The sequence below is a fragment of the Adiantum capillus-veneris genome, chromosome 10 (genome assembly GCF_014529385.1).
Source record: "Adiantum capillus-veneris isolate H3 chromosome 10, ASM1452938v2, whole genome shotgun sequence".
NCBI lineage: Eukaryota > Viridiplantae > Streptophyta > Polypodiopsida > Polypodiales > Pteridaceae > Adiantum > Adiantum capillus-veneris.
The window spans coordinates 128,223,177-128,233,545 of NC_140940.1; positions in this window are offsets into that span (position 1 = coordinate 128,223,177).

Genomic DNA, 10,369 nt, shown 5'->3' on the forward strand with positions numbered 1-10,369 from the left:
ATCAATGCTACTAAGATGAATGCTAGTCTCATTGATCCACTCTAACTCTGCAAATGGTATCAGAGCTTTGGCGTAGTTAGCATTCTCTAATCTCTCTTAATTACACACTCGATTTCTCTCTCCCGATTAAGTGTTAGTAGCAATAAGCTACGCAATATAATGCAACTCTCATGGATTTTGGACAAGTTCATTGCGAGCCACTACCCTCATCTATGAGAGAAGCACACAAATAGTGGCACTTAGTAGAAGTTATTGTGTGTTTTTCACTCATTGCATTACCATTTAAGTAGCATTGATTTTGTATGATTTTGTTTTTATAATTACTCACCACTTAAGCTTCAAATCGAAACACTATTTGTGTGTGGGATTAGTGTTGTCGAAGCTCTCTTTGACGAACCTCTAAGCTCCCCGATCCAGTATCACTAGCTCATCCAATTAAGTTTTCTATTTATAGATGTGTGAGTAATTTGAGCCTCAATTCCCACATCCTCTAGATCCCAAAAATAGAGTGATCCATTGGCTCATTCCTACTTTTTCGTTGGCATCTAATAGCCCTTGAGCAGAGCTCTCTATTGAATCTACTTATGCTTGATTCGGAGCTCTCTTGAGATTGCATTGTCTTGGCTAACTCTGGAAGAAGTTCTTTAACTCCAGAAATAACTCCCTTGACAAGCTAGCGGAGAATGGTGGCATGGTTACATGGTGCACACCTAAGTTTGGGAGCCTCAAGGATGTGGCCTTGGGCGGACGTGTGCCATATACTATTCTAAGGGGCATTGGGCAGACGTGTGCCACGCTTAAATTGGCACTAATGAAAAAGTCGGGCAGTTGTGGATCATTCACACACGCGTACCTCTCACAAGCAGCGGGACACCAAGTTTTTCATAAAACCCACTTGGGGCCTCTTGGGGGTCCATAGTAGCAACATGTTCTGCAGTAGAGCTCCAAGTCACTAACCATCTTTCTTAAGGGTTCTTTCACATTTTTTCCTTGGGGGAGCCTCCCCATGGCACTACTTGCCCCCACAAAAGCTCCACCCTCATAGGGAAGCAGTCCCACAGGGTTACACAAAGGGTTTGAAACTAGCACCTCTGGAGTTTTTTCCCACGCTACAACAGTAGCCAAAAGGCTTCCTGCAAGCATCAAAGCTAAAAGGTTTCAAAGGAGCTTCAAAAACGAGAGGTATCAAAGAACTTAATCCAACATCAAAGCAAAACCGCAAAGCTTCTCAAGGTGACTTTGAGCTTCAACAGATTCCTTTCTCACTAGTTTCTTGTAATTCAAAGTTTAAATTTTGCATCCAAAGCATAACCCACCACAATGTATGCCTAGATTCTTATTTATGGAGATAAAATCACATTGTGCTATTGTGAGGAGATAAACACTATCCTTGGAGAGTCTCCAAGTGATAAGATCTCACCATCAAGCACTGTGAGAGAAAAGAAAAATAAACTTTCGAGGGGAGGAGCACGATCACCACCAAATTGCACTGCATCTAGTTTTTCTTGAATAACATTTAGTCTTTATCCAATAAAGGGATCAAGAAATGCTACGAGTGTAGAAAGCCCCGACACTTAGCAAAGGATTGTTGGAGGTTTAACACTAGTTCCATAATCGGACACTCAAGTGTCCTGCTTTTCCAGCAACTTGTCATAATTATTTGGTAAAGCGAGAAATAAAATGTAATGAGAAAAAAAAATGTAAAGGTCATGTTCATACCTTAGGTTAGTTATGAGGTGAAGAACACATTTAGATTTTAAATTTGGTAAAATTATTACCAAGTTAAGATTACGGTGATAAGTTTTAAGATAGAAAAATGATAAAAAATTTAGTGCAGATTTAACAAAATTTTACTAAATTGAATATAACTTCTCATCAAAATAAGATTTTGCATAGATTTTAAGGTGTATGGATAGGAAAAAACTAATTATAGCAAGAAATCAAGCTTCATAACTTAGTTATGGGACTAAATTTTTGTTATAATAAAAAAACCCAAATCTTGAAAACAATGACAAAGAGAAAATTTTGGTCTTTCAAGGCCTCTTTCATTAACATGATGAGGTTATGGGGCAAAACTTAAGGTTTTAAACTCCCAACCATCTTGTAGTTTAAGCTCATCTGAAAAAAATTATTGTGTGTAATTTCTTGCAAAAATAACATTGTTATAAAAAAAACTAATGAAAGTGTGTACATAAACTCCCCAATTGTGTCCATATGAGGTATTTGTATACAAATAAGTGAGATGAGTGGAAGAATCCAAAAGTGGACTTTATTTTAAGGTTAATCTTTGATAAACAAAAAACAAGAATTACAACATACGCACTCGTTGGGATATGACATAAATCACCAAATTTGGTTTGCATAAGCGTAAAATAGGAGCAACTTATGTGATGGAGTTGTAGATCTAGGATATATGCATTAGAAGACATTGCAAATTTAGATGAACTAAATGTTTTATGTGGTCATCAAACTGAATTTATAAGTGTTGTATGGTTGACCACGTGACTTTCTATATTTAATTCTAGTCACTAGGCAATTGAAAAAATGTCAAAACACACTTATAAGTAGTTACCATGCAGCTTGCTATTTTTTTCTTATACTAGAGTACAAGTTTTTTTGAAACATCGATTGTTCTTTTGTGTAGGTGCTTTATATGACTGAGACTGTGTGCAAAAGTGGGAGATTATAATTTTCATGAGTACTTTGGATAATATTTTATAAGTTTGCAAAAGCATTTGTTGAGATTTTTTCTAGATCTCATGTACCATTTTATTTAAATTCGTGAAAAAGGACACTAAATTGTCTTTTTTGGTACCAAACTAGTGTTAAAGAGCATGTAGCAACAACAACAATATCTAGATAGTAACATCGTAGAAGGGATGAATATAAAGTCAGTGTCCCGTGACTTGGTAGTGACAATGGCAACTTGTAAGCAAAAATATGGGTGAGCCCCAGTCTCATTTCTAGAGTCATCTTAAACGACATCTCGGTCTTTGTTGGACAGCTTGGTCCTAGGAGACTCGTGGTTCAAGGGGAGGTGTCTTTAGCCTTTGTGGCACCATAGTCCATTGAGTCATTATAACATGTGTGGTCTTACATTTGTGGCAATTGTACTCTTTCTAGCTCGTCACTAGTCTAGCCCAAAGTCCAACGGGAGGTTTGTTGGGATGTGTCCTTTGGCCTATACTGAAAACTAGTGTGAGAACTATCTCTTGTACAATCAACATTTTGGTCATCATGTAAGCATGTGAGGGAACATGGCTTAGCACATGTGGTAGGTGAGTTGTACAAGAGTCCAAAAAAGTATCTCATTCATCCTAACTTTCCATATTCTAAGGAGCCACTCTTGACCTTTGGGATTTGCCCCTTAGCCCTTGGGAAAAGATACCTATGTGACCCTTGACAGGTGCACCTAGCCATATGAGCTACCATATAAGTAGCTAGTTCTTGTACACACTTTCCAACCTTAACCCAGCCCAACCAATGTATATATGCATATCGTTAGTTCATTAATCAAGTTATCATTTTGAGTTTACACTCTCTCTCTCTTTCTTTACTTACTAGTGTACTTATCAATACTACTAAGATGAGTGGTAGTCTCTTTGATCCACCCTAACTCTACAAATCACACCACCTTCCTTAATTCCATCGTTGACAACCCATTTCCTTAGCAGCGAGCGTCGACCCACAGAACATCTCTCGGCTATTGACCAATTATGTAGGCATTTGCTTTGATGAAGCCTTGCTTCAAATCCATCACTCCTGTATTTCTGACTTGGTGGAAAAGCTATTCGACATGCTATTACCCAAAGACTCGCCTTTCCTCTCATTAAATTGGTAGCCTTTGAAACCCTTGCAGCAATCAAATTCCACCTGTTCTTTGTTTGGCTCTCCACCCCTTGCATCAGTCTATTGCTATGTACATGCAACATGATATGGCAATGGCCTTAGGAACTCATAATTTCCACTTTGGATTCAACCTGGTTAAGATCCACATGCACTGGAGAGTGTATTTTGAGGTCAACATAAGGTGTAGAAAAATACAGTCTATGATGTTGGAGTGAAAACTAGAGTTTGTGGCCATATTCTTCACAAGCTCCTCGCAAATGCATTGATGCCCAACAAAGTACACTTTTCAACTCCTTAGACACACTTGACAATGTTTTGATTGGCATGTATGCCATGTGTGTTGTATTGTTTAAAATCGCACTTGTTTCTTGAAGACCTTCCTATTCGAGATTCCTCTCTTTGGGTGCATTTATCGTAAGGTATGCCCAACATGGCTAGCCCTGAAGTTCCAGAATGTTTCCAGCACGTTTGGAAACAAGGCTTCCACTTTGGAATGTTGGACCTTGGAATGCATTGATTGCAACATCTACCTAAATGGGGCAAGGCTAGGAAGCTATGGGCTTTTTTGAGTGAATTCAATAACTAGGATTCTCTCCTATGCAATCACATATGCTTGCCTTTTGAATGGATGTGGTCTCTCATACTAATGCACTTAATGCAAGGTGTGCTCAACATGGTAGGCCATAAAGCTTTGAGCTTTGAGCTTATACAAAGCGTGGCCGTTTGTTCTTAATTTTGTAGGCATGTGGAATCATGCTAGATGTGCATGTGGGGAAACACATTGATGATGAGATTGCTATTCAAGTGAGGCTATTGGAAATGATGTCTTACTAATTGGCAAAGCTTTGGTCAACATGCACATGGCATGTTCATCAAATACATAGAAAATAATCTTCGAACTTTTGCATTGGATCCAAAATGAGGGGCTCTATCCAAATGGAGATCATCTATCTTGCATGTTGAAGGCATGCGGATCACCTCTACATACTTACATACCAAGTGTGGTATTTTTTATGAGTTTTTTTATAGAATGTCATCTCTTGGCCTCCATTCACGCAAGACATGTGTAACATTGAAAGGGAAAATGAAGGTCTAGGCTTATTTCTACCAAACAAGAGCCATGGATTTTCTCCAAATGCGATAACATTTATTATGGTAGGATGCATCTAGAAAATGTGTCACGTGGTTGGCAGAGGGATTGACAGTTGAGAGGTGCATACATTTTTCTACATCTCCGTTTGAACCATCCATTGTTGATCACCACAAGCCCATCTCTCAATTTCTCATCAATGTAGGCAAATGTTGAAGGCCCCCTACTTGCTTTATAATGCATCCTTGATGCCACTAGACTTGGTTGCAATACTAGTCCGAATGCTATTGCCCTATAATACTGGTAGCATCCAAAACCTTGGAAGCAATTGATTTCCCCTCCTCAACCACTTCTTTGTTTTGCTCTCCATCCTTTCCATTTGTCTCTTCTTATGTATATGCCACATGGTATGGTTATGAAGTTGGGAACTTCTTAATAAAAAAAGCTCAACTTAGTGGTTGGGGTTCACATATTGTGGTACGCATGGTTGACTTCTTGGATGCATTGGCCATCTACAATTGAAGAAAGTATAAGTGCTTCACAAAATAGTTATTTATGCCAAGTAGAAAACTAGGCCTAACCTATTGAACATTTACTAGAAATCATTATGCATAAAGTCTTCAACCTCAAAAAGTCTATCGCTATGGAATTGTTTGAGGTGATTTATAATCTTTAACTTATGTTATTGACTTCCCTCATTGTTTGTTTGATATTCAACACAACTTTTCTAGTAGCTTCTTCCATGCCTTCTACTTTATTTTCATGGCTTAATGTCCTTCACCTTCTTTGGAAGCTTCAATGTTCTTTATCCACAAGCTTCAATGTTCTTTATTCTCATAGCTTCAATGTCTATGAGCTATGTGATTTTCTCTTGATTTAGAATGCCCGTGTGATTGTTACCTTGTTTATTGGATGAAACTATCAAATCACCCCTATATTTTGTAAAAATTCCCACTTGTTTATTTTTTTGGCCCTATCAGTGGCAAACGCTCTTATGACCCCTTTTTTTATGAAACAGAAATTGTATTAGAGTAGAAAGGAAAAACAACTATGCTTCAAAGGTAGGGAAAGAGGCTTCCCAAGGGAGGGGGCACTTACAATAGCTAAACGATTCCCATACATAATGATTCTCTCTAGAGAGTAAAACTTGAACATAGAAGATCTCTAAGTTTTCCACCTTTGATGTCCCTAGATTTGACAAAGGGGAATAGGGAAAACATATTTCTTCATGTTGGAGAGGGCTAGAGAGGTAGGTCTCCTAAATTCTAGAAGCATGACGTGGGCCTTCTCTTCACAACTTTTTTTTAAGATGGATTCAATTCTCTAAGACCAACAATACTAAATGTAAGTTGTTCTCCAAATATTCCATAATGGTATCTACATATGATGGCATCCTCCAAGTAACAGTTCTTGTATAGTAAACTCTTGTGGATGAACAAAACTGCAACATTTATTGAGTAGAGCAAGTTTGGTTTTGTTGAAAGGGCAGTTGATGAAGATTTGAGGAATACCCTCCATTCCATTACACTTGTTGCACTTATCACCTATATTAGCTTTCAATGCTCTTTGGGCAAACCATATACCTTGGTGTAGAATCAGACAGTTGAGAAAGTAGTGTTTAATGGGAAAGGGGAAGGCCCATATACACTTAAACATGTATATCCACTAGTTTGAGCTCCGTTGAACATTCCATTTTTTATTGAGTTTAACTCTTTATCAAAGGATCGAATCCTAGAAAAGGTTTGATAAGCTTTGACTACACACTCATAAGCAAAGATTTCCTTACTATGTGAGAAGGGAGCATCCTTGATGGCCTCCTTCAAGCTCTCAATCCTATAAAACAGATAATGAATGCATCCAGAGGACAAATTATATCGATTAGAGTTGAGCTCCACCAACATCTCTCCTCCATAAATATCTTTCACAGTGTTCACCCCAGCTTTGAACCACTTGTTGTGAGCCTTTATAGTAGGAGCAGTCCCTTGTGTATAAGGAATTATAACAATCCATATGGAATCCTGTTGCAAAAAGTGAGGGTTAAGAAAGGTTCTCCTAGATTTGTTAACTTCAAACCAAGAATTCTAAATGTGCACTATCACTGCCTTGATATCATAGGGGAAGTTGATAATATCCCAAATATTCAGGTTATTCCAGCATTTGTAGTCATGCAAATAAAACTTATTTGTATTTCTTCTTAGCAAACAGGCAATAGTCCTTGTTGGTTAGGGATTTGATCATAAATTTGGCTGCAAGCTTTGTTGTCATATGCTCGATATTGAGAATGCCCAAACTGCCTTTGGTTTTGTGATATCAACAAGTCCTGCATGCCACTTAAGGTATCCTTAGGGTGTTCTCATGCCACCCCACAAGAATCTTCTAGCTAGGATTGCTACATGTTTCAAGTGCAATTTTGTAGGCTTCCAACATGAAAGAAAATAAATCTATGATGGAAGAATGTAATGATTGAGAACCAAGATCTGATTCTTATCTTGAGTGTGTTGTAAAGTGCTGGTCAAGTGGTGTGAATGTACTTTTAAACAATACAAAGTGCCTACTTAATGCTTTCAAGTGGTTGTCAAGAGAATAGAAAGTGTTGAGAAGTGCTAGAAAGTGCCTATCATATGGCTCTCAAATGCTTTCAAGTGGTGCTTAGTGGTGGTGAAGTGCTAGAAAAGTGTTATCAAGCGGTTCAGCTACTGCTTGAGATGGAGTTAAAACATAGGTGAGTACAAACTATGGGCAGGTTATGAATGATCACATAGATAGAACTTACAAGTTCTCCTCATCCAAAGGCTCTAGTAATTTTTCCACCAAGATTGAACTACCATATGAGATTTTGGATGATTTTGTCACCATATACATGTGGTAGTGATGTGTGTGAACACACTTAGGACCGTCGCGGCATTTTTGTTCCTCTTTAGGAAGTTTTTTCCCCCGTGCATTGTATATACGCCCATCATTCTAGGGCTATCTATCTTTCCATTGCACACTAAGTAAAACACTCTCTATTATGTGCCTTGAGCTTCCTTCACCTTCTCCAAGCTGTGTGTGTTTTTCTGCAACCCTAATTCCAATAATTGGTATCAAAGCAGGTTGTGTCCTCTCGAGCTTAGTCGTCAGCAGCTCCAGGACACGCCTGCTCACTTTCTTCGATTTTCATAAGCTTTGGTGAGCGTTCATAGGTCGACAAAATCTTTGGGGCAGCTCGAGGAGCTTAGTCTGCTCAGATTTCTGATTCAGACTCATTTCACCCTCCGTTTCCACTACAGGCAGTATTGCACATGCTATTTCGTCATTTTGTGCAAATTTTATCAGTGCCATTTCGTGCATAACAGGTCCCTTGCAGTCTTTCTACGGTCTGTGCTATATAGCACATGTTGTTCCTGTCCTATTTCTCCTCATTTTGGGCAGTTTTCACATCAGGTGCATGCATTCACCATGGCCGACAACAACACATATGTGTTCAAGATGTTTGCTGATGAGGACAGATTGGATGGGGAAAATTACTGTATGTGGGCTTACATGATGCAACATGTTCTTGTGTCAAAGGGTGTCTGGAATATTGTGCAGGGCATTGATGTACGTCCTGGTTCTGAGGATGCACGCGATGTTGAGGATGTTGCATGTCTTGCTGCAAGGATTGATGTTATTAGAGTTGTTTTGCCTGTTAGAAAATAAGACGTAGCTAAATAGATAATTGAATAGATTACTTAATGGAGAGAGACAGATTTACATACACGAGATTATAGAGTAGAGAGAGAGAGAGAGAGTACACACGATATACGTGGTTCACCCAATGTGGGCTACGTCCACGGGAAAGCAGCCACTCAATGGCTTTAGTACTTCAAAACAAGAAGTAGTTTACAAAGGGATTATACCCTTAATGGAGCTCCCGCCTTGCTTCACTCTCACCACCTCACACTCACCTTGTTGCATCAACTTCACACTATGAAATGTGTGTAGAAATGGCCTCCTTTTATAGGCCAAAAGGGCTACCCTCTCTCATGAGAGGCAGCCATGTGTAGCCGCCCTTGTGTAGATAAGTCCAAATCGGACCCTCCAATCCGCCCATGTGTGGCCGCCCTTGAGAAGACAAGTCCGCTTTTGAATTCGGCCCACCGGCCATTGACTTCCGACCACCGGCCACCGGCCATTGACTACGGCCACCGGCCAACCAACGGTTGTTTTCCGACCACTTTCCGGCCGCCGTCCGGCCATAATATTCCTACGAAAAGGAATATTCCGGCGAGGGGGAAAAAAGTCTCGGGGGCTTCCGCCCCCCAAGGCCCCTAAAGTTGCCCCTGATTTTTTGGCCATGAAAATTTTGGTTTCTGGCGAGTGATTTTCCTTCACGCACAATGGCTTCTCCTCATAATGGGGGCCTTACAAATGTGCGCTTTTACCACAGAAAATTACAAGGGTAAATCAGGCTCCATACTTAACATTGCCTATGGTAGAACAAGCTTGTTGGGATGTAAAATATGCGCAGACTCATGCATTGATTGTGTTGTTTGTGAAGTGCACTATTACTCCTCACATTCGTTCAATGAAATCTGCAAAACAGGCTTGGGATATTCTGGTTGGTCTTTATGCAAGTTGTAATGAGGCTAAAATTGCATTGCTGCGTAAAGAGCTGGAATCAAAGATTATGCATGAGGAAGATGACATGGACACTTTCCTTGTTGGTGTCAAGGATATCAATGAGCAACTTATTTCTGCAGGTGAAGTCATTTCCCTTGTGCAGAATGTTCTTGATGCCTTGCCAGAGTCTTACCAGACTTTTGCTAGTACTTGGAGAATGACCCAAGGAAATCTTGAAGTTGTCAAGTTTGATGCATTATGCATATTGTTGTTGCAAGAGTCACTTTCTAGAAAAAACGGGACAAGACAGTGTGCAGTTGAACATGCTTTTATTGCTGCTCAAAGAAAAGGTGGTAACAGTAATGTAGCCACTTCTCATGGTTCTTCTGCGAGTGGAAACTCAATTGTTCCTAATGCTTCTGCTAGCAGAAATTCGTCTGGAAATTCTGGTGATAAGGGCAAAAAGAAGATGCGTTGCCATTATTGTAAACCTAATGATTACTTGATCAAGAAATGTCCTAAGTTGAAGGTTAAAGAGGCTAAGAAGAAAGAGGGTGGTTTCACTACACAAATGCTGGTTCCACTACAAATGCAGTTATTGTTGAGTCTTTTGTGAAAGGAGGCTGTGATGCTGATCTTGATGCAGAATGGGATTTTAGTGCAGAGTGTGCCTATAATCACGATGTCCATGATGCATGCATATCAGTTGCTGCAGATTCACATGTGTGGTATTTTGACAGTGGTGCTACAAAGCACATTACCTCACATCGTGATTTGTTCACCTCTCTTTAGTCTATCCCTCATGGGAATTCACATACTTATGCCAACAATGCCTCTTATCCGTTTCAA